Source organism: Macaca mulatta, chromosome 20 (genome assembly GCF_049350105.2).
Source record: "Macaca mulatta isolate MMU2019108-1 chromosome 20, T2T-MMU8v2.0, whole genome shotgun sequence".
NCBI lineage: Eukaryota > Metazoa > Chordata > Mammalia > Primates > Cercopithecidae > Macaca > Macaca mulatta.
In genome coordinates, this window is record NC_133425.1 from 65,858,824 (window position 1) to 65,883,978 (window position 25,155).

At 39.9% G+C, this 25,155-nt stretch overlaps 1 long non-coding RNA gene across 1 annotated transcript in view; it reads left to right on the forward strand.

Moving 5' to 3' along the window:
- The window catches only part of LOC144337696 (uncharacterized), a 65,593-nt gene extending 44,328 nt beyond the window's left edge, over window positions 1-21,265 (forward strand). The window contains exons 3-4 of the long non-coding RNA XR_013411127.1: window positions 16,782-16,920; window positions 18,852-21,265. This is a non-coding gene — a long non-coding RNA (uncharacterized LOC144337696). The remainder of the gene's footprint in view (window positions 1-16,781; window positions 16,921-18,851) is intronic.
- The last annotated feature ends 3,890 nt before the right edge of the window (window positions 21,266-25,155 follow it).

Genomic DNA, 25,155 nt, shown 5'->3' on the forward strand with positions numbered 1-25,155 from the left:
TTTTATATATTTAAAAAATTTAACCTATTTACCCAGAGGCAGAAATGATCTGAGGCACAGAAAAAATAATGACAGGTAATTTGAAATCCATGCAGCATTATTCTATTTAAAGTCAAATCTTTCTTCATCTAGATCGTATCAGTCTAATTCTAGGAGAAACATCCAAGGAGTTTGAATGATTTCTTTTTTTAATGTAAAGAAATGACACTTAAGAAAAACAACAACAACAAATCGGCTTTTCACAGTGGTAGACTTGCAGCTGTTAACTAATCCCATAACGAGTGGTATTTTACCCACATATTTTCCAAATTAAATATGGGTATACGCAGGCTTGGCTTAAGATCCTATAATACAGACACTTTTCCTGCTAAGGAAAAAAAAAATAAAACCAAAACTGCCCTAAGGATTATAAGCACTGAGGGAGAGGTGAGAATAAAAAAGCCACAGAGAGAGAATGTGTGTGACCCTGTAGAATGTCCACTTAGGGGAGAACAGGGAGGAGATTGCAGGGATGGTCTTAGAATACTGCAAGTGCCTGATGATTGCTTAGGAGATCTGATCAGTTATCCTGAACAAACCATGCTTATATTACCAGGACTTGGGTACTAAACATCGCCTGAATGGCGAGCACTGACGATTGTTCTTTGCTAGGAGGTTTTGGTAATTCTTTCTTTCTTTCAGTGCTGGTTTTTTTTTTTTTTTTCCCCCCAGAACTGCTGTGTAATTTTTATTTGCCCTTTTCTTTAAATTTCCTTTCCAGATGGTAAAGGAACATTTTTAGTCTTCAGTTTAATTGGGATTCAGTTCATTACAGTTTTTGAAGACAAGAAATTAGTCATGCACTGGGCTAAAACTTAGATTGCTCGAATGGCCAGCCATAGCATGTCCCCCCAGCCTGCAATTTTTTTTTTTTTTTTTTTTTGAGAATCCCATTACATTTTATTCAGGAGTCCCTTACCAGCCAAATGTATTGTTTCCATGGACACAATTAATGGGGAAAGCAATTTATAAGACTGATGTAAAAAATGAGCACTTCATCAGCCCCCCTGCTGGTCACATTTAGAGACTGGAAGAAGGAAGTGTGCTCTTGTGGGGATGGCAGAGCTGTGTGGTGGAAAGGAGGTGGAACAATGAAGGCAGAAGTCACAATTGTCTTTTTCGGTGGAAGGAATTACCCCTTAAGACTTTATTGGGAATTGGGAAATGCCGCTAAACGGTGATATCTTTTCACCCACTTTCTATTTACAGAATCTTCTCCATGACAACCTTAAAAATATTCCTTAAAAAAAAGATAACCCTTCTCATTTAATTGCTGGAAAAGGTTTTCAGGTATTTGGCAAAGACAGGCAGACCCAAGATAGAATGAAAACCTCGATGAACTTAATACAGTAGCTCCTAACTATTGCTAACTTCCACCATAACATTTAAGTTTTGAGTAGTTACGACTCAATCATCAAACTTTCTCTTGACTAGCATCTTAATTTATTGTTCAAAATACATACAATGAGGCGTTATCAGTATCAGCTCATCTCATTTTCCAAAGTATTAAAGTGAAAATACAAGAACCACAAAGCAGTTTCCTAGGGATTTAAGAATCATGACATTCTACCACCCACAGCCCAGGCCCAGAGCAGAAATGTAGAGAGGTTCCTTGAAAAATTCAGGGCCCTGTTGCACACTGTTCACAAGGCACTTGAATGACTATTAAATGTTTTGGAGTCTACTGTAATTTGGGAAAGAAATGAAACTGGAACAATTCTGTTTTCCATTCAGTAAGTGGCTCAGCTTGTGACAAAAAAGGTTGCCCTCTCCCTATTGTGTTATTAGACGTTTAATGGGATCAGCCAACACTTAAGAAAAATAAGAGTGTGAACAAGTATATTTTACGGTGAATACATACAGTTTAATTGCTTATTAGCAAACCCATTTAAGAAACTATTTGTTTATATTTTCAGTCCCACAGTGATACTGTTTTTTTGAGGTTACCCCAAAGAGTTGTTAAAAAGCTGTTTTTCCCTGCAGAGGGCAGTGTGCCTCTATAAAATACACCCAGTCCCCGGCAGCATTTGAGTGTAGAGAATAAGTATGTATAATTATTTTTTAAGCTGTGAATGTAAATAATTCGTTTTCTTTTGGATGAGGCTATGGGGAAAATATCTCCTAATATTAGAAAATTATAGATTGTGTATAGCTTTATGTGTGTGTTTTCCTGTCAGCCTTTTATATATTGTCTTACTGACCAGTTTTTTAAGATTGAAGGCATTTTTAAATGAGCATTGAGCAAGAGAGATAACAAACAAGGTCCCACACACTGGGGGAAATGATAATCGGGAGAATAAGAGAAACATCAGGCTGGGTTGTAGATTAAAAATGCATTTATAGTAAGAATTTGAGGGTCTGCCAATTGCACCACAAACGCAATGAAAGTAAAACATACCTCCTGATATATTTTCTTAAATACAGAAATTAATTTCAGTTTAAGGAGGTTTCTATCTGTGGCTGGAGATGTTTAATCTGAACAGGGAGAGAAAATAGGTATTTCTTCCAGTAATATTTCTCTCCTGTTTGATGTACATCTCTGTCTGAGAGAGGAATGAATTAAATAGAGGCAAGTAGTCTAGAGGAGAGTTGGACCTTTTCAAGAGGCGCTGAAATGCCTGTAACTGATGCACAGATAAATAAGCGACAACAGAATTCTCAAACATTTCAATCGTGGTTTTCCAGGACTTTAAAGGAGATGTCCCACTTTCTGCTGACCCTGGAAAAAGTGCTTAGAGATATTGTTAAGGCTTCTTCTAAGGGCACATGAAAAAAGTGATCAAGTTGCAAATGCTCATTTCAATACATCAACTTCAATGGGCAAAAAAAAAAAAAAAAAAAAAAAAAAAAAAAAAAAAAAATCACCTTCCTGTTGTAGAAATTCATAACTCCCCCAAAATTAAGCGTTTTTTGTTTATTGAAAATCAACAACAACAAAAAAGAAATGTGTAAAATAACTCCTTAAAAATACAATAACTAATATAAGGGGATAATGCTCAAAAACTTCTGTCTTGGGAATACTCCAGGAATCTGCAGCTCACGCCGATTTTCACATTGTGAACGCAAGTTTGGAAATACCTTTGAGAATTTCTTTTGCTGCCTGCCTGCCTATTTACTTGAAAGCATTTTCTCCATTTCTTTTCCAAAGCAGTTTGAAAATGTGAATGTGTGTGTGTGTGAGAGAGAGACAGAGTGTGTTTGTGTGTAGATGATTTTGTGAAATACCATTTATTTATTTGGTTCTCACTACCTAGTTTTTATTAATGGGCAATTATATAACAAGATAACGCAAGCACAAAATTTATTGTCTCAAAATGAAGAGGAGGAAGTGTGAGTGGTTCAGTTTTTGAAACTTGCGTTTCTGGAGCTGGCTCTCAAATCATGCAGCTTTGTAGTCTGCGATTTATGACGGCTGCAGTTGAGCCAGGTGGAGCAGGAGCCGCAAAATGGCAGGACAATTACTGTAAGGAAGGATCATAGAGAGGCCTCTGTCAGTTTCCAACGTGAAATTTAATCAGGTTACATAGAGTGATGTGATCTATCTTGTTAGCCCATTCTGAAACTATTTTGAAAATATAAATTATAAACCTTTCAAAATGTAAAACATAGGGAGAGTCAGAACTGCATATATTACCATCCAGATGTTTATTTTTGCTGCCATGAATTTCAGTATAAGCAACTTTATTTTAACCAAATGACCCATTCTATGTTATATGGATATTGCTCATACAATCATGGCTGTTAGTGTCAACTATTAAGAAAGAATTTCATTTTATCAAGTTTATTATGATCAACTAGCCTATTCTTGATCTTGATGTTGACATTGTTCTATCATCATTGCCAAGCCCAACATATAACTCTTTTCCAGAACTATAGAATAGTTATAAAATGTTTATATACACCAAACTAGCTTATCTTTGAGGGGTATGTTTTCCTGTGCTGGCATTAACAGTTAAACATTGCTTTTGCCCTTTAATCTAAATGAATGTTAAAAAGTTATTTGTGCCATATCCTTTTGTTTGAAATGAACACTGCTTAAAACTCCTTGAATATGAAAAATTAAATATCATAACAAATGTGTAAAGTATTAAGTTTTCCAGATATTTAAAGAGTTATAAAGTTAAACTGGTTATTTTTCACTAAAAATGGAAGACTTCCAGCCTGGGAAATTCATGTGCATTTTGTTATGAATATTGATACAACTGATGAAAAGGGTCTACTCTCTGTGTATCTATATGAAAGTATGTGTGCTTGAACATATATAATGCATAACACCCTCTGCTACCAAAACATATGCTTAGTTTCTTCCATGGCTAATGAAGTACACTTAATCAACTATTTATAAATTAATGCCCTTGACAAAATATGTTAACTTCTACGGTCTATCAAGTGTACCATGCACACTATGAAATAATACAGCTGGGTTCACCCGGTGCCTCCTGACACCTTGGGAACAATGTGTACAGAGGAGGAGGTGGGTGACTTTTACATGGCTTGAAAATTTTACAGAATCTTCCAACTCGTTTCTGTATGTGTTACTGAGTGATCTTACCACGTTAATTTTTAAAAAGAACTGTTGAGAATTTTAAGTATACCTTTACATTATGAAAAAGCATTTCATAAATGTTTCTAAAGTTTTTTTTCCTGTCCTTTCATGAAAATTCAATTTAACTAACTTTCACATTTGATGGGAAAAGCAGAAGCATCCAGCGCTGTGGTCACTGCTCTGTCTTGAGTCTGCGTGGTACTGGGTTTTCTTGCCACCTTCCGCAGCTGAGTGCAAAAAAACACAGTGGGAACTCTGATTTTTTCAGCCATTCTATATCTTTGTTGCTGCTAGACTCTAATTCTGCCGGAGTTTATAATATTTGTGTTTGCTCTTATTACACCGAAGAAATTCCTTGGAATGCCTACTCACTTTCTCCCTATTCCTTTCATTTGCAGATGAAAGACAAATGCAGATTTAAAAAAAAATAAATAAATACGATATGGTTAGGACCATTCATCACACTCCCTGTCTGCTGGGTCTTTGTTTCTGTTTCATGCTGGGTGCATTACATTACATTTCTGAACCTGTTGTGAGGGTGTTTTTTTTTTTCTTTTTTTTCTTTTTTTTTTTTTTTTTTTTTAGCATTTTTCTTCTGTAGTTTATTAAAAATATTTTCAGTCAGCAGAAATCCCATTGGTTCTTCTGGAAATCTTGCCTCACAGGCCTTTGCAGGACAAGAACAGATTGTCTGGGGCCTAATTCTGAGCATTGTTTTTTTATGAGGAAATCAAAAGTATAATTGTTAAAACCCGGTGTGTCCTTTTATGTCTGAAAAGGAGAATTAAATTGCTGGTGGCAAGGCAATGGGAGGGAGGGAGAGACAGAATGTGAGGCAGGCCCTCTGGAATAGAGGGTTTGTGGTTGAAAGTAAAGGAGAATACCCTTCAGAGTGTATACAAGTGAGTGTACATTTGGCAGGTAGATCGTGGGACCCGGTGTGGACGGTGCAATGAGAACCGAGAAGGAATACATACAAAACCACCGTCTCTTTGGCTGTTGCGTTTGCTGCTCTCAGATTCTTTCTCAAAAGTCCCAATTTGCAAATGGTGGATACAACTTTCTGATTAAAACTTAGAAGACGGAATATCAACTACTTAGCAACTTCGGTCCCACCTGGGAAACAAGTCTTTACGTGCTTGAGGACTTTTTACTTAGACGTGTGCTTTTTTCTAACCTTGTTCATAACAGGGCTACCCTAGCTCTTTGACCTGTGCTTTTACTTTTAATTCTGGAAGGAAGAGATTGGAATTTCAATTTCATTTGAGCTAATCCCACTTTATGGACGTGGTAACTAAATGGGGTGTCTTGATTTAAGACTTGGAGCATGACTGTTCTAGGTTTCTGAATTTAGAGTAGTTCTAAGACCATCCCCAGTGGTCTGTCTTCCCCTAGAATATTCAGACAATCTTCCTTTTTGCCAGATGACATATAGCATCTCTGTATTTTAGAGTGCAAATGCAAGACCCGATAGTCCATGAACACACTTCATGTTCTGATTTTTAACTGGGATGCAACAAAATAGACTTAAACAACAAAAGAGAGTGTGTTGTGAATCCTGACAAAACCTTGTGGTGTAGTTTGGTGGACAAATGGTTAAAATATACACTCATTGGAGTATGAAGGCAGTTCTTCTCGGCTGTCAGATAGTTTGACCAGTGTCAGGCTATCCCGACGAGAGCAGCATACCTTCATTGCATCATAAATAAAACAGACAAATTACTTTTTTTTTCTCTAGGATGGAATAAGCACCATAGAGAGGGGAAGGAAAAGGATTAAGGGGGGGAGCAGTGATTTGGAGGGTGTGTGTGTGTTGGGGGAGTGAAGAATTAGAGGGAAAGAAAAAAAAATAAGAGATCCTTTCAGCCTCTCTATGAATCTCGGCATGGCAGCCGAGAACAATGAGAAAACTAGGCAATTACCTAGAATCCTGTTCCCTTATCCAGACACAGAAAATATATTCTTGCACCAGCCAGCCTTCCCTCCCCCACCCCGGCCCACCCCCTCCCCTTCCCGTCTATCTCATTCAGTTCTTTCGAGGAAGGCCTAGCAAATGGAACAAAAGGAGAAGGGCTTCTGATGATGGCCCACTCAGGCAGGACTCGAGGGGCCCAGCTTTCCACATCTGCAGCGGGAAACCTTTTTTTGTTTACATTCTGTGTCTTTACAGACTTTGGTAACCTCTGATGCTGTGGCAGAGACAAATGAGCAGAAAGGCATTTCACAGCCTGGACTCTTTTTCCCCAAGTCCCTGGAAATCAAGGGGTGAGGACAGTAAATCACCTGGCCCAGGTGCACCAAGCCAGACATAGCCCTTCGGCCCCTGGGCACTCTGCCCTAAGATGTGACTAGGAATTCCGGGCTCTCAAACAGCTTTACCCAGGTGCCTTCCTGAATTCCATGGAGGAGTCCTGAATTCCACGGAGGATTCCTGCTTTGTTTCTTAATTGTTGGAGTCCTGCAAGAGGTTGCCCCCTGCCCAACCTTGTCTTTTGATGGGGGACTGGTGAATGAAGATGCAGGTTGCATTGGTGATTTGGAAGGTTTTACCAGAGTGGCCGGGAGTCTACCCTTGCTTCTCCCCTTTGCTTTCTGGCCACAGCACTTAGGATATGTTTAGAAGGACGAAGGGCAAATAACTCGCTCCCTCTTTACACTTGGAACGTGTGTGCCTCATTATGATTTGCTGAACAGGATCATTTGATTAACTAGTCTGTTGAAGAATGACATTTAAGTTAGCATATGTGTATGAATCCCTGGCATTTATCTTCCTAGATGGCAAGAGTGGATCTATATATAATTTCCTGAACCCTATGTCCACCTCCGCCCACATTTGGGAAAACTTATTTTGCATTGTCTGAACGGTGATGGTTTATCCACCATTCACACTTCTTGTCATGACCAGTAGTTCATAAAGTGAGACACCTGCCTGGGGTTAGGGTGTGGTTGGCAGCTGCTTACAAAAATTCCTCTCTGCATACTTTACAGTAGCTGTGCAACTGCTATAAAAAGTGGCATACCCAGGCTTTCCCGTGGCAATACTTATTCGAGATGGTGCTAGAAAGAGACTTAAGTTTCTTCTTGGTAAAACAGTTAGCAACATTTCAGAGGCTAGGCAATTGCTAAGACCACCTCCCTGCATTAGCCAAACAATGCTTGTTGGCATTTGTTTACTTATTCAGCCTTTTCTTTTAAGTAAAATAGATGGACTGGAAGACTGTTTCCAGTGGAGTGGTGGTGTTTGGTTTCAAAGTGGATGCAAAGTGCTTTGACATGTATTGTGCCTTCCAGTGTGATTTACATCTCATGTTATGTAGTGTTTACCATATTTCTTTTCACAGCCTGGTTGTTAGTCACCAAACCCTGGAACCCTGGTTTGGACTGCTTCGTATCGTCCCAGGAGATCTGAAGGTTTGGTGCTGGAGCCCGGCTCAAAGTCCAATCTTGCCTCTTGAGTTGGTGTGACATCAGGGAAATTGATAACTCTTATACTTAAGCTGAGCCTCAACTTGTCTATAATTTTGGGGACAAAAATCCACCTGGAGTCTGGTGAAATGTAATAAAATAAAAACCTATCATAGCACTTGGTAAACTAGCAATGTTAGCTGTAATTCCTCTAGTCTCTACTCATAAGCATTGGTTGATGAGGCCTCAGTTGAATGACAATAAGCCTAGCCTAAGCAGCTGTTTTCTCAAGGGAGTTGTATCGTTTAGGATAAGCTCCTAAAAATAGAGATACTTCTGAATAAATACTAGAAGATATGTTGGAAGATGACAGTGCCAGACTTAAAAGTCACCTGAAACAGCTTTAAATGGCCAGATAGAGCTTTCTCCCTTTCTCTGTAGAAGTCACATCTGAATTTAACCTCAGTTCCAAAACTCGGTGCTGAGGCAAACTATAAAATAATTAAGTGAATGAGTCCCTAGTGCAGTTTGAATGTTTATATAGTAGATTCATCATTTTAAAAAACCGATTCTCCTTAGTAGTGCTTTCTCAGATACCTTGACCAACTTAATTGGACCGCCTTGAACACCTCTTGAGTGTTCTCTTTCAAGGTTTATTTGCTACTCTCCATCACAGATGAGCCTTCCTTAAGTGAAATCACCTCACTTCCCCAAATCGAATTTCTGTAAACTTTATATTTTAGCAAAACCTCACCACAGCTGAAGTTTTTAATTGTCCAGATAGTTGCTTGCAACTGTGCTGATTTCTTAATTCCCACCCTCCGATTTATTCATCTTATTAAAATCACCCTTTAGCCTCACTTTTAGAATGAAGGAAGCTGTACATGTTCTATGATGCAGCCTGTTAGATAAAACCCATGGAACTGATCAGAATGGCTTTCACTTACAAGTCTCATCTATGAAGAAAGATGTATAAAAATTCAGAGAAGTTCTGCAAATTTGACAGAAAAAAGCAGAATGACATTTTTGGGGTGATGGTTGTGCTGAAATGGCTGCCCCCAATTTGTTTGGACTAGGGATTGGAGGTGTCCTGAAAGGATCCCAGCCCTTGCCCCTGGCCCCCAAAGACAGTTCAAGTCCTTAATTGCATGAACTTAAGTGACTATAAAATACTGGAGTGAACAATTTAAAAAATGATCTAGGAGGGGTGCGGTGGCTCAGACCTGTAATCCCAGCACTTTGGGAGGCCAAAGCAGGCAGATCACCTAGGATCAGGCGCTTGAGACCAGCATGGCCAACACGGTGAAACTCCATTTCTACTAAAATTACAAAGACTAGCTGGGCATGGTGACATGCGCCTGTAGTCCCAGCTACTTGGGAGGCTGAGACAGGAGGATCGATTGAATCTGGGAGGCGGGGGTTGCAGTGAGCCAAGATCATGCCACTGTACTCCAGCCTGGGTGACAAAGGGCAACTCCATCTCAAATCAATCAATCAATCAATCAATGAAAATAATTATCTAAAATAATAACCCCATTTTACACTGGCATTATTGTTTAAAAAATGTATTTGATAACGTTTTATGCAAAAAAAAAAACTTGCTTTGACTTTGGAAGAAGAGCAGGAACAGAAGGAAAGGGTTAAAGATCTTACATTACTTAAATATACATTAACCCTTTCTTGAGATGCTTCTTGGATGTTGAGATTTGTTTTTTAAATATTGGAGAATGACAAATAATTCATCAGAGGACAGGGGAGGCTGTATCATATTAAGATCACAGTTTTGTGGATCTGTGCAAGGCTTTTCCTTCATATAATGTAAAAGTTTGCAAGAGCTTTTCTCGCTGCTGGTAGGCTGGATTTTTCATGATAATCTTCAGCATCATTGATACCAGCCTCGGTGGCATTACTATTGCTATTTACAGTCATGTGCTAGTAATGTTAAACCTGAATGGGATTAATAAAATAAATTAAGTGATAAAGATTTTAATGCTATTAACAAGTGGTAACACTTCTTGACAGCACAAAAAAAGGAATAGCATGCCATTTGCCAGCCTAGGTAAATCCTACAATCTGTAAATATAAAGATTTCCTGCTAATTCATTTTGATAAACTTTATTTTCTTCAAATGTCTCTTTTGCTACTTTCATATTGTTTTTCTTCCTTCGCTTCCTTCCTCTCTTCCCTTACTCATCTTTCCTTTTTCTTTCCTTCCTCCCCTTGTTTTTTCCCTCCCCTTCCCTCTTTCTTATCTCTCCTTTTCTTCCTCCCTCTCTCTCCCTTTCTTCTTTTTCTTCCTTCCTTCCATGCCTTCCTCCCTGTTCCCTTTTCCTCTCTTTGTCGTTTCTCTGTATGAAGGTGCATTCTTCACCATCTCTCCTCTTTACTGCTTTGCTGTAACTCTGTGGTTATTGTCTGGAAATTGACCATTGCCTAGCAATCATGTGTGTGACTTCTGCCAATAAACCTGCTGGCTCAGCCTCCTTCCTTCCTCGGCCCTCTCTGCTTCCTTAGCTAGTGCTTTCCTCACTCCCACTGTCTTCTGGCTTCCACCTCAACACTCTTCATCCTCCCGCAGATGCTTCCTGGGGTTCTTTTTGAAATGGATGCTAGCCTTTTGTTCCAGTCCCACTCTGAACTGCTGGGGTCAGGCAGCTAGCAGCCTCCCTGGGGCAGTGCTATGATGAATTTTGGCATGGCCAGGCGTTTAACAACTCCATCGCCGAGTGCCAGCTTCCTCAAAGATTAAAAAGAGCTGTGATGAGCTTTTTCCAAAGGCTCCACTCAAGTTTTGAAATGCCAAAGATTCCCGTGGATCTCTAAATTATGTGGTAATTTTTCAAAACCACGCCTACCCAATAAAAGCGAGTTTTCTTTTCCAAGAAACATACCTACTCTGTGATCTTATTATTGAAGCACTCAAATTTTCCTGGGATCTATGTTGTTTGGATTCAATAATTTTTTATTTAAAAATTTCAAGTCCTGTCACCCTTTTTATTGCTAAGAGTCAATTATGTCTCATCTTTGCTGTCATTCACATGCTTGCTTCTTTTTAAAGTCATAGTTGTCATAAATGACTCTGTCAAATAATTTTTTGAAAAACCCTAGTCATTTCAGAAACATTTAGAAAGTTGTCTGTATTGAGTACAATTTTTTGAGGGTGGAGTCAGTTATTTCAGCCCAAATTATTTAGTTCTGCAAATAAGTGGAAAATTATTTAAATTAGGAAATACCATTTTCTTTTATGCAGTAAAAAATCTTTCAGAATCACTTTATCTTTTTATACCTACCTCTTTGGAGCATCATGTGGCCACCAAAGAGGTAAACAATGGTCTTTCATTGGACCTCCTTATGGAGTCAGGCAAGGTAATACTGCCGGGGACCTTCTGATGTTAGTCATGAATGAGAAAACATTTAGACTTAGTTTGTGTGGCTGTGTGCAGAGAACAGAAGCATCTCACATCACACAGCCTTTTTGCAAATCTGGGCTGTGCCTTTCAGCTGTGCTTTAGGGACATCATCCCAGCTTCTCCAGAACCGAAGAATGAGAGAAAAGTCTCCCTCTCTCTCTCTCTCTCTCTCTCTCTTTCTGTCTCTCTGTGCGTGTGTGTGGGTATGTGTGTGTGTTTCTACTGAATGTGATGAGTGCTCTCAGGAAGGATAACTTGGGCTGGAGTGAACAGCTCCATACCCTCCTTCTTATCCTTTCTGGTATTCATTAAGTTAATATACTGTTGCCTGCATGGGGCACCTTCTTTGATGGAGAGTACAGTTAAATGCCTATTTAGACATGTCACGGACTAACCAATGCAAGAAGGTGCATGAAGTGTGGCAGGGGGTTGGGGGAGGTGAGGGCGGCAGGAGAAAAAAGTGTTGCTCTATATTTTTTAACTTAAAAATGCTTCTTCTGAACAATCCTTTGCAGCTGGCAGAAGGCTAAAGTTTCTCACACTATGAAAGGAAGTCAGACCATAAATAAACCAGTCAAGCACACCTGGAAAGAATAAAATGCCTTTCTGGGCTTTACACTGTGCTTAGAATGGATGCCAGTCTAGTGAGTGCGTTTAAATAGTATGGAAGAATGTGTAAATGCCACATTAGAATGAAGCCGGCAAAATGTTTCCATTTTTAATCTCCAATTTTTAAACTGATCCTTTATGGGAGAAAATATGGAAAGGCATTTTTCAAAGTCTAATATCTTGCTGTCCTGGGCAATGGACATCTTTCAAAAAGTAGTGATGGAACAAGACAGAAAGGGGCAGTACTTCCAGAACCAGGTAGAAACTAACAAACCTTCCAGAAGTTGTTAGGATTTTCACACTTACGGATCTAATTCAAAGAACAAAGATAAGCAATACGTTTGTCATCTGAAGTGCATAAAAAGACCTAATGTGATCCAGTGAGTATTAGCCCTTTTTTGCCTCATCTCCTCTTAGGACATCACACAAGATTTTTTTTTTTTTTTAATCACTGAACTGGTCAGACGCACTCTAAATGCAGTTCTTATGTGGGGAATCATGGAAGCTTCTGTTTAATCGCTTGGCTGTCAGTACTATCTGTGAATTCCATCCCATCTGGCTTAGGCCTTGTGCAAATTTTAAGTTGGGGTAACTCCACCTCCCCAGAAGTTGGGCACAGCTGAAATAAGTCAGCAAACTTTTGGCTGTGTTACTTTTGTCTGAAAAGCATGCATTTGCCGCCTCCTTTATCTGCACAACAGGGTTCAAGTCTGGGCCACAGGATGGAAGAGGGTAGTGTATTGTATGGCGGGCCTAGGCACGACTGTGGAATATCCACTTCCTAGGCGAAGAAATGAGGGTGGGTCTTGCATACCCCGTTCCTTATTCTGCTAACTTTGCCCTAGGATTCCAAAGCCCAGGTGGAAAAGACATTTTTCTTTGGGCTTGATCTACGTCAACTTTTACAAATTAATGCCAACTGCAGGTTGATTGTTACGTTTTTAACCATTTATGGGTAAAGCAGGAAAGTAAAAACAAGTATGTTTGGGTCTAGCTGTTGCATAGTCACGTGTGTTCTTCTTTCCCAAGCTAATCTCCTTTTGCTGCCTCCTTCTAGTCGCAGGCAGAGATTCTGTGTTTCCTTGCCTGGTTCACTTTCTTAGCGCACTGTGTACAGAGGGAGACTGAGCTACGGAGGGCTCAAGAGAGCCACTGGGGGCTTAAATTCATAAAAGTATGAATTTACCTTCTTTACCCGGAACGCATGGGTTCTGCTTCCCATTGTAAAGTCGGAAGAGGATGGGAAGAAATGAATAATTACTAAGCGCCTGTTAATGGCCAGGCATTGCCAGGACCAAATGGTACTCATTTTTTTTTTTTTTTGAACTGTTGTGATCGTGTCTTTATTAGAAGGGGTTTTTGTTGACTGCTTTAAGAACTTTTCAGGGAACTGGTGTCTCTTTATGAACTTTCATAGACTAACATTTCTTGATGATTGTTTTATGCCAGACACGTTGTTAGAATTTTGCTTTACTTTATACAATTTCGTGCGTTTGAGGGAAGAAAAATCTGAATATTTGATTTTTAAAATACCTACTTGATCCTTCTAAAAAGAAGAGTAGGAAGAAAATAAAAGAAGGAAAGCTTTACTGCCAGCTAGTTCATTCTATGAAAAAATGGTTGGATGTTTTGATCTTCTATCCATTCCTTTACTCATTTTTTTCATTCAATAACTATATAGTGGGTATCTCCTTTATGCAAGATGTTCATACAGAGTATCACGGGGGAATAAAAGAACTGCAAGTCAGGCCAGGCGCGGTGGCTTATACCTGGAATCCCAGCACTTTGGGAGGCTGAGGTGGGTGGATCACAAGGTCAAGAGATTGAGACCATTCTGGGCAACATGGTGAAACCCTGTCTCTACTAAAAATACAACAAATTAGCCAGGCGTAGTGGCGGGTGCCCATAGTCCCAGCTACTTGGGAGGCTGAGGCAGGAGAATAGTTTGAATCCAGGAGGCAGTGGTTGCAGTGAGCCGAGATTGCGCCACTGCACTCCAGCCTGGTGACAGAGCGAGACTCCGTCTCAAAGAAACAAAAAACAAGAACAACAACAAAAAAAGAACTGCAAGTCATGGTCCTTATCCTCATAAAATGTATTCCCTAATATGCATCATTTCTATGGATGTGTTGTAATTTTCATATATGTTAACTAAAATTTCTAGATCAAGAGTTTTTTTTTGTTTTGACAGAGAGATCAAGAAACTAATGAAAACATTTGTCTTCGTCTTCTTTTTTTTTTTTTTTTCTTTTTTTTTCTTTTTGGTGATAGAGTCTTTTTCTGTTGCCCGGGCTGGAGTGCAATGATGTGATCATGGCTCACTGCTACCCCCATCTCCTGGGCTCAAGTGATCTCCCACCACCTACCACCACCTCCCAAATAGCTGGGACTACAGGTGCATGCTACCACACCCAGCTCTTTTTTTTTTTTTTGAGATGGAGTTTTGCTCTTGTTGCCCAGGCTGGAGTGTAATGGCCTGATCTTGGCTCACTGCAACTTCCACCTCCCGGATTCAAGCAATTCTCCTGCCTCATTTTCCCGAGTAGCTGGGATTACAGGCACTGGCCACCACAGCCAGCTAATTTTTGTGTTTTTAGTAGAGATGGTATTTTACCATGTTGGCCAGGCTGGTCTTGAACTCGTGACCTCAGGTGATCCACCCGCCTTGGCCTCCCAAAGTGCTGGGATTACAGGCGTTAGCCACCGCGACCAACCTAATTTTTAAAAAATTTACTTTTTGTAGGCACAGGGTCTCACTATGAGACAACTATCTTGCCCAGACTTGTCTAGAACACCTGGGCTCAAACTTCTGCTTTGGCCTCCCAAAGTGCTAGGACTACAGGTATGAGCCACTGCGCCCAACTGTCCCCATTAATCTTAAATTAAAAACTTTTGACATTTAATTTTTAAGAAATTTTGTTCCATTCATTAAATAAACTTACGTGTTGGACATGCTTAGAGTGATTCTAAAAAGTTAGTTGTCTTAGCTAAAAGACTAAAATCTTAAGTTGATATTTTGCTTCAATAATAATTGAGGCCCAGGCACCATTTTCATGCAAGTTTGTTTGTAGACCAAATGCTGAGAGTATTTGCCTTCTGATAAAGATGGAATTCACTGTTCAGAAAGTTACGCTGCATCCAAAAGAAGCATAGCATTTTTACAGTAATGTGCTGCTAATGTTTAGTGTTTCTTTTCTGATATTATTGCTGAAATTTCCAATGGTGTAAATTAGACCTTCTAATCCTTGTCTCAGCAGTAAGCAATAATTGAGGATATTTGATGGTTTTTATCCACATGGGAGAACGTACTGCATAATTCAAAAGCAGCTGATCTCTGCATTCAGTTGACTTATAGTGCATTTTTTAGTTTCAATATTTTGAGGAGTGAAGGAATGGTTAAATAATATTCTCTTAAGTGACCAATAACAGAGAAATAAATGTAATCAGGAAATAAATGGTGATTACTTACATTAATATGCATTTCTTATATTTGAATTTAGTTTTTCAGCAACTATATTCAACTTTCCTTCATAGCACTCTTGACTGATTTTGGAAGCATGTATCATCTTATTTCATGATCTGTTTCTTCAGTGTTTCTTTAATGTCAAAGCATTTTTGGTTCATCAGCTAGTTCTCCTTTGGTTCAGAGGCAGAGGAAGAAATCCAATATGGGGATCAGGGGTAATATTCTTCATTTGTTAGGAATGTAATAGAACATGTGTGTATTATATGTCATGATGTTATATATAAATCTCTTTACTAGGTTTTTAACTACCATCAAAATTCACCTGAGGGTGATGCTCTGTAGGTAAGAAATCTTAATGGAAGAGACATTTACCAAACCAGACCATAAGGAAAACACGAGAGTGTTTCTAATTTTCTTAAGCACAGTTTTAATATTTGTATTCCTTCTAATATGGCGCTATGATTTTTAACACTAAATATGACAGGCAATAAATCTAATGATTACTGAGCATATGAAAAAAATATATAAGGTAAGAGAGCTTGACATCTCAATATTTTGCTTTCACATGCGTGGAATATTTGTTAACAAAGTTTCATAAGGATTTAAAAATCATTACATATCACAGTTATACCTCTAATAAACTGATTATATATTTGTTTCTACTCTGTAATTAGGGGTAATTACACTAATTGCATAAACAGATGATAATCAACCTGAAATTACTTTATAAAACAAGAACATTTACACAACAATAATGTCATTAAAAAACATAAGACCCCAAGAATGAGACAAAGCCAGCACCACCAGGAAATTCAGTAAGGGATTAAGTGTCTGGTACTGTAGGTATAATAGGGCCGCTGTCACCTTCCCATTACCCTAATGCACTCTATTCCTCTTAGATATAGTATGTTTAAATCCTGAGCTGTGAATTTCTAGGCCTTTGTGCCTTTGTCTCATCACCTTAACGTTTTTAATGTAGTTTTTGTTGTGTAAATCTATATAAGTGCCATCACCCATCAGCGGTGACATCTGATGGCATGAGGCCGACCCAGTCTGCATGTATTAGGGCTTTTTGTGTTTGTGCAGTGGAACCTACTTAAACAAATTCCAGTTGGAGGAATAAACCTGTAAAAGGAATACATTTTCCCTGTTCTGAAACAATAGCTCTGTGCTGAAAGGATGCCCATGAAAAGAATAAATCACATAGAAGGATAAAGTCCCTTTCTTCCAAAAGGCAAGGGGAAGGTAATGATGATTTTGACCTATGGAGGAAATAAATCTCTTGATTTATCATTTTCATGTGCAGAGCCATCTAGAACACATGCCAGGAAGCCTCCTTGAAATTATTACCGAATTTCGAATTCTCCAAAAAGAATTTCAAATAACAAAAACAATGATCAAGAACTCACCAATTTCACACAAAAAATATTAAAGCCCCAGACCAGGTAAGCACACTCTCAACATTCCTTACAGAGTTCTTTAACGTGGAGCTATTCTGTCAGCGCTGGACACCAGCGAACCCACTACCTGGAGGGTGGTGGCTAGAGGTGAAATCAGTCTCTGTTAAAATACAGTATTTACGTTGCAACTGACCTTTTGTGTTGTCTAAGGACAATAGCTCAGGAACTTCACATGTGTAATCAGATATACCCTGAGTAGAGTTTGCTGTTGTTGGCAATAAATTTGGGGCTTAGAAATGCATAGATCTCTGGGGCTTCAGCTCCTAATACTTGGGAGGATCTACGCTCTACAAATACCCAGAGTTCATTGTCACTTTAATTTGTAGCAGAGCAATTGGAGTATATTAAAAATGTTTAGGACTTGAGATGCCAACTCAAGTTCAACCTGAGAATGTGAAGTTGTCAACTTTGCATCCTGGTTTCTCCACCAATTTAAAAAATATGGTTGACAAAACAATATCTTCACAATCACCACGTGCTGATATGAGGTAGATGGACAGGTGCTCAATAAGTACTTGCTTAATGCATGCATGAATATAAGGGAAAAAAAAGAAAGAAATAGTATTTGATAGGTTTCTCCAAAAGAGAAGTTCCGAATGTGAACTTTGTGTTGCCTGAATGCTTGGTAATGTTTCTTACATTTTTGAGTAATAATACATTATGTTCTCTGGGGTTAAATAATACTTGGTAGAAAATGTATGGAGATGACAGATGGGCACAAAAGAAGGAATGGAAAGGCTTTGGGGTCAGCACTGTGCTGCTTTATGACTCCAGAAAGCTCCCACTTCTATAGGGTGTAAGAATGCCATTTCCCCACATCTTACCAGCATTGAGTGTTTTAGTTTTTTAAATCTGTCGATTTTATGGACAAATTATTACTTTCATGCATCATCGTCAATTCTAGAAACCCCTTAACAATTTTTTTGTTTTCATTTTATTCTGTGGGATATAATTGGTGTTTTGATAAATCTCTATTATCAGGATCTCTTTTCTATTTGGGGGAATTCTGCGATGTTATGAGTCTTAGTGGCGCTCGCCTCCCACTAGAGAAATGACACTTCCAAAGCTGTCTGACACTGAGAATACAAGTATGTTCCCAGGTTTTGCTCATAAGACACCCTCATTTCAGAGTTGAGGTGAGTTGTAGAAAGACTGAGTTCCTGGGGAGCAGAAGCGATAGTGCTGATCATGGCATCTAGTGTCTACTGATGGGTATGTCTGCAGTGCAGACTGCACTGACCAGGACTCAGCAGTGGCAGCAGGGAGGTCCTCACTAGAAGAGTTCTCTGCTGTGATGCTAGCGTTAAACCTAGCTTCGTATCTCAGAACCTGGATCTTCAGCTGCCACAACCATTCTGTGAGCTAGATAATAGTTTTTAATGAGCATCGTCTTTACTCTGGTAGGTCAATATAGGTTTCTGTTACTTGCAACTTAAGACATTAATGGATAAATAAATAAGTAGTACTAAGCCTCGTTGCTTCTAATATACTGGACAGTTAAAGGCAAAAGAATAAGCTCAGGCTGGGCATGGTGGCTCATACTTGTAATCCCAGCACTTTGGGAGGCTGAGGCAGGTGGATCACAAGATCAGGAGATTGAGACCATCCTGGCTAACATGGAAACCCCGTCTCTACTAAAAATACCAAAAAATTAGCCGGGCATGGTGGCGGGCACACGTAGTCCTAGCTACTTGGGAGGCTGAGGCAGGAGAATGGCGTGAACCTGGGAGGTGGAGGTTACAATGAGCTGAGATTGCACCATTGCACTCCAGTGTGGGCAACAGAGTGAAACTCTGTATCAAAACAAACAAACAAAACAAAACAAAACAAAGAATAAGCTCGAAGTCCTAAATTCTTGGCTTAGGTAGAGACTTTCTATTATAGCACCAAAAAAATATCTTCTCTTGCGGGCACAGAGCAGAAGAAATTAAAAGTAAACTTAAGATTTGAATCCCAAGGTTGCTGAGCTACCAAGTCAGTTGAATTTACAGCCAGATGTGAAAGTGTATTGATTGAGAGAGAAGAACCTCAGAACTGGGGTAGAGATATTGGGAAGGAGCAGAGTATGATGAGATCCCAGCCCCATGAGTCTCATTTGTTGACTGGAGCAGCCTTCTTGCCTGTCTTACTCGAAAACCAGAATGACCCCCTTTACAAAGGGAAGTCCATCCTCCTTGTGGCCCATTCTCAACATCAGGCACCATCCCCAGATCCCTATCTAAAGACAGATCTCAGCATGCCTTGGAATACCAACTGCAAAGTCAACACTGCAAGATGTTGATAATTTTTATTTGCAAAAATCTGATAAATGGATTCTGAAGGCAAATGAACAAGGAAAAGGAGTATAGTTTTAAATTTGGCTGAATTTGTTGAAATGGATTGACTTACCATGGATTCTGGATTCAATATGGGAGCTCAAGTGAGTGAGTGTGCTAGATGCCACACTAGGCATTCAATTCCTCAGGAAGTTAGAAACATTGGAATGGATTTATCATGTTTGCCTAACTGTACCACGTCCTCTAAGAGGGTTCAGAAGACAGTCTCTTCAGTTATTTAGAAATACAGGAATGAGAGTGTTCCAGGTCTTGGAAGAGGGCCAAAGTGGCCATTCTCTGTAAGCTAATGATGCTGGTGAGAGATACAGCAAAAGGTTCCATGATTTCAGGGAGGTTACTGGATCCCAGGGCCGCAGAGGCTAAGTGGCAGCTCCAAACCATTAGAGACAAGGTGGTTATGGTTATCGTAATATGCATCATAGCTGGTGGGATAATGGTTTGATCAACTTTAATATTTGGAAGTAGCTAGATTTAGAATAGATGGTCAGCCCAATTAGGTTCTTCTCAATAAGAGTAACAGAAATTGTATACTTGATAAATCAAGGCCTGACTTGAATTATCACAATGGTTATGACCTCTCAACAAAGTCCCTAATCTATATAAAAGTTTACAGTTCCAGACTTCTTTAAATAAAGGGGAAGTCAAATACCCTTGAGAGAGAGCAAACTACAATAACATCTCAGTTAGTGGCTATACATCTTCTTATCCTTTACAAAGGGACCTAAGCCATTTACCTGAGTAAATGCGAACTTGGTGGGGAGAAGTGAAATGTTCAGACCTTTCAGAAAGTGTTAGACATTAGCTCTAGGCTAGCACTAAGTCCTGGTGACTCAGAACACACTGTGGTTCTTCTGTGGTTCTGAGTATGAGTTTTATGGAATTCACATGATGGAGATCTAACTCAAATCTGTCTCATTGTAGGCCCAGTAGGACCTTGAATACATACTGTAATTCTTTAATTCATGAATGTACCATTGGAATATATATCATCAACAATGGTGGAACCCCATACTGGCTTCTCACCTATTATAGTAGCAAGGACTAAATGGGAACTTCTGGAATTCTTCTCAATACCAAGAGTAAATGAAAAGCAATACCACATCCCTGGGGGAACCATAGTGACAAATGTCATAAGAAGCCGCTTGAAAGAGATGGAGATACTGATTCCAACTCTCTACTATACTTGGAGAATGCTGGTAGATTATTACAAGCTTAACAAGTGGTGACTTCCATTAAATCAGGTGTTCCAAATGTGGTGTCTTTACTGAAGCCAAAGAACATAGCCTTTACTAATCTTGCAAATCTTGTTTTCTCTATCACAATAAATTTAGAGCATCAGTAGCATTTTGCTTACACTTGGCATGGATAACAATATACTTTTTCCACTTTGCCTCAGAGTTATGTAAATTCTCTGACCTCAAGCCATGATGTAATCTCTAGGAAACTTGATCATCTCATTATCCCAAAAGATATCAGATTAGTCCAGGACACCAATGACACTATGCTGATGGGATCAGGAGAATAGAAGTGGTAGACACTCTAGATACTCTGGCAACACACGTGCATGCCAGAGAATGAGAGATGTATACTTGAAAATACAAGGATATAGTTGCTAGTGAAGTTTCTGAGGGTTCATTGGTTTTGAACATTTCGCAATATATGCTGCAGTTTGAAACTGTTACCACTAACAAAGAAACAGCACCTAATGGGTCTATTTTCATTTTGAAGGCAGCATATCCCACACTGGGCTATGTTGCTTGAAGCTACTTACTAGGTATAGCCAGTGCTGTCAGGGCCTCACCCATAACCCCTCACTACTTCAAAACTGCAACTTCCAGAACTGAAATTATTTTTCCTAAGGGATTTCTCTAACTGCTAGAACATACCTTACTGCTTATTACTCTAAGTGTCTTGACATATTGTGATGCTGTATGAAGACTGTATTAAGTCTCATTAGGAGAAGCATAGTAAAAGCCCTGGGATTTGGGACTAAAGCCATTTTCTCTTAGTCAAGCAATTAGTCTTCTGAGAAACAGCTCTCCCCATGCTTCAAGGGTCTTACAGAGACTAAATGTTTAACCATGACCTACTAGGTAACTATTCAATCTGAGCTGCCCATGATGCATGTCACATGAGTCACTTAGCCATGTATTTGGGTATACTAAACTACAATGGGTTTTCAAATAGAGGTGGTTGTATTAGTCTGTTTTCACACTACTGATAAAAACATACCTGAGACTGGGTGATGTACAGAAGAAAGAGAGGTTTAATGGACTTACAGTTCCACATGGCTGGGGAGGCCTCACAATCATGGCAGAAGGCAAGGAGGAGCAAGTCATGTCTTACATGGATGGCAGCAGGCAAAAGAGATCTTGTGCAGAGAAACTCCCCCTTATGAAACCATTAGATCTCATGAGACTTACTCACTAAAATGAGAAGAGCGTGGGAAAGACCTGACCCCATGATTCAATTACCTCTCACCAGGTCCCTGCCACAACAGGTGGGAATTCAAGATGACTTTTGGGTGAGGATACAGCCAAATCATATCAGTGCCATACATGGCATCTAGCTCAAGGAAATTTTTCTCAACTTACACTTGTGTTTTCAAGGGGAGGTTCCTATGACTGATTAAGGGGAAAAGTGGACACTTATTTACCCCTGGTTTTGCATGACAAATTAGTACCAACGCAAAGAGGACTATTTTAGCATTATAAATACATTTAGTGGTAGCCTGGCCTCAACTTGTAAACTTTACCTTAACTACCATTGTCAACTGCCATTAATGAATGCTCAACCTGCTAGCTGTAGCCCCCTAGTATGGTACCATGCCCACTGGGGACCATCTAGAACCTAACTATTCGTCAGTAGAGATCATCAAGGAGCAAAAGTAATTTTGAATTTGAATTTGCATTTGCATTCCTTGCCTGCTATGCTTTAGCCAGCCTATCATTCTTAGATTGAAGGCTTTACTTCCCATGCTGGTGTCCCACAGCACATAGTTTCTAAATATAGTTTCTCTACATTGAAAGAAGTAAGGCAGCAGACATAACACATAAGATTTACGCAGTCTCCCAGAAGCTGGAGTGGAGTCTGTAAAATAAAATTTTAGTTTTCTAACCTCTGTAGCTTAGGAAAGCATATCTGAAATGGTAGGAATGGATACTAAGGACTGATCAACCATTTCCTGCAATTTATGCAATCATCCAGAATGGTAGAAAGGCCTATTGATGACTCTGTTAGAGCTTCAGATTAGAGACTACCTTGTGAAGTTGGGGTGCTGTCCTCTGGGACGTGATGCGTGCTTTGAACTAGTGATAAGCATGTGATCCTGTGCCTGTGATACAACGAATGTGTAAGTTTGGGAACCAACAGAGAGAAAAAGGCAATGGTATCTCTCACAAGTACAGCTAATGACCCACTGACAAAAGTTACTTTCTGTATTAGTCAGGGTTCAGTGCAGGAGACAAAAAATCACTTCAGGTATTTTAGGCAGAAAGGGCTTTCATGCAGGTAACTGGATGCTTATGAAATCATTGGAGACCAGGTGCAGTGACTCATGCATGCAATCCTAGCACTTTGGGAGGCTGAGGTGGGAGGATTGCTTGAGTCCAGAAGTTTGAGACCAGCCTGGACAACATAGAGAGATCCATCTCTACAAAAAAATAAAACAAATTAGCTGGGTGTGATGGCATGCACTTGTGGTCCCAGCTACTCAGCAGGCTGAGGTGGGAGGATTGCTTGAGCCTGGGAGGTCGAGGCTGCAGTGAGCCATGATCATGCCACTGCACTGCTGCCTGGGTTATAGAGCAAGACCCTGTCTCAAAAAAAAAAAAAAAAAAAAAAAAAAAAAAAAAAAAAAAGAAGACTGGAGAAGTAAGAGTCAGTCATTTCAAGAAGAGTTAAGTTCAAGAAAATCCCATGTAGATAAAATTCTGGAGTCAGGTAGTTGAAATAAAGAAATGGTTGGAATGGTGAATGCCTAGCAATTATATTTGGGACATTTCCCATCTCAGAAACCCTGTGATCTGCTGCTTTAGAGGCTTAATACCCAAAGGAAGATGGCTTCTGTCAGGGAACAGCAGTGATTGCATTGAATGAGAGGTTGAGCCAACTCACCCAGCTATCTCAGACTTCTCGTGCCATTGGCCAAATCTGTAAAAAAGGATGTTCTGGGTTGGCATGGGAGATTGTTCTGGGTTGGCATGGGAGATTGTTCTGGTCAATAAGGTTACTACTATGTAATAGCAACGAGGTATATGGAACCCAAGGGATGTTTTGGGATGCCGCCTTGTACTGTTCCAGTAATTAAAATTTAATAGAAGAACACATCAATATCTCAAATCCCCCGGGAATGAATATCAGGTCATCATATTGGGTAGGTAAACCTGGTCAGCTGAGTAGCAGAATGAAATTGAAGAGAACGTGGAAGGAAAAGAGGGGAAGGGACGAAGCCCCCCACTACAGCATCACATCCATCTGCAGATGACTGTAGCATCTGTCCATATTTTCCTACCTGCTATGTCTCATGTTTCTTTCTATATCTTAACGCATTTTCTTCTCTCTTCCTGTTTCTTTTCTCTACTATCTGACACTGTATGTTAGGGATTAACTTTACAGCTGAGTCTATAGATAATAGAATATTGAAGAGTGAGAGTACCAGAGAAGATCTTGGACTTATAGCTGGAGGCATCAACTGAAAGGCCTTTGGGTTTTTCATCGTGGGAGGAAGGAAGGAAGGAATACTTTTATTATTTATTTTTATTTTTATTTTTTTGAGATGAAGTCTTGCTCTGTTGCCTAGGCTGCAGTGCAATGGGGCAGTCTCGGCTCACTGCAACCCCTGTCTCCTGGGTTCAAGCAATTCTCCTGCCTCAACCTCCTGAGTAGCTGGGATTACAGGTGTACATCACCACATCCTGCTAATTTTTGTATTTTTAGTAGAGACAGGGTTTTGCCGTGTTGGCCAGGCTGATTTCAACTCCTGACATCAGGTAATCCACCCACCTTGACCTTCCAAAGTACTGGGATTACAGGCAAGAGCCACCACACCGCCCAGCTAGGAATGCTTTTAGATTAGATAAGGGTGGTTGTATTATGTTAGGCAAGAGCTTTATTTTGGGAGGTGGGGAGAAAAAGTATGAGGAAGAAAAGTGTTTGTTGATGTGAACCAATCAAAGGGTAGTCTTTCAGTGAGCACTTGTCATCTTTTTTGACTGCCTAGTATCTGGGTCTCCTTCCCATGTTTTGGGTTCTCTCTCATCTTACTGAGTCTCATTGCAGGCGGTGTCTACCTCTTGCTGAAAATGCCAGTTATTTGTTTTCCTACCAAATCACCTTTGGCCCTCTTGCAGCTGGAGTACAAGTGGGCATCATCTAGAGTCCAGGGGTGACCCTCAGAGTCACAGGAAGGCACATCCTCAAGGTCATCTCTTTGGTAGGGGCAGTGGCTGCAGGAAGCCTGTGTTCCTGGAACAGCAGTGCTGGTGCCTTAGTGAGAACATCCTGCCTTCCCTGCCTACCTTCTTTAGTGCTTAGCAGTGACAGTAGTGCCCTCTCTCCACTGGCTCTGTGGTGTGATTTGGGGTCTTTTTGTCTCTATTGCCCAAGTTCTCTGCATTAGCTATTATCCTTGTTCATTTTTCATCAGCCAGGGTTGGCTTCTGTTGTTTCCCACTAGGAAAACCAACCTATTCAATGATGTAATGGAAGGAACACTGGACTTGCAGGCAGGAGCCTGGGTTGGAAACAGGAGCTGTCACTTAGTGGCCATATAACGTGGGGCATATGATTTAACCTCTCTGAGTGGCGGCTTCCTTATCTGTAAAATGGGAGTCACGTTCCCCACCTCAGCTTTTTAGGGTAAAGATTAAATGAGCTAATATGT